Raw genomic sequence first — 248 nt, 5'->3', positions numbered from 1 at the left:
TCGGAGGAAAGTTCTCACTCTAACATGCATCAACAAAGTGACTCCTTGCGGCTGGGCAAGCCGAGGACACGGTTTTGTCGAGCTCGTCATACCTCGCACACAATTCACCGCACCAGCTCCGTCAAGGCTCGCTCGATCTTAGAAGCCAAGGCTTTGCCGTCCGCATTTTGTGTCGGGGGGAAGGCAGCTGCCGAGCGATAACCACCTTGCTCAAGGCGACACTGGGAGCCCGCGCGGGGCAGAAGCCG

Source organism: Crocuta crocuta, unplaced genomic scaffold (genome assembly GCF_008692635.1).
Source record: "Crocuta crocuta isolate KB4526 unplaced genomic scaffold, BGI_CrCroc_1.0 scaffold17, whole genome shotgun sequence".
Lineage (NCBI taxonomy): Eukaryota > Metazoa > Chordata > Mammalia > Carnivora > Hyaenidae > Crocuta > Crocuta crocuta.
This window is presented reverse-complemented; position numbering follows the sequence as displayed.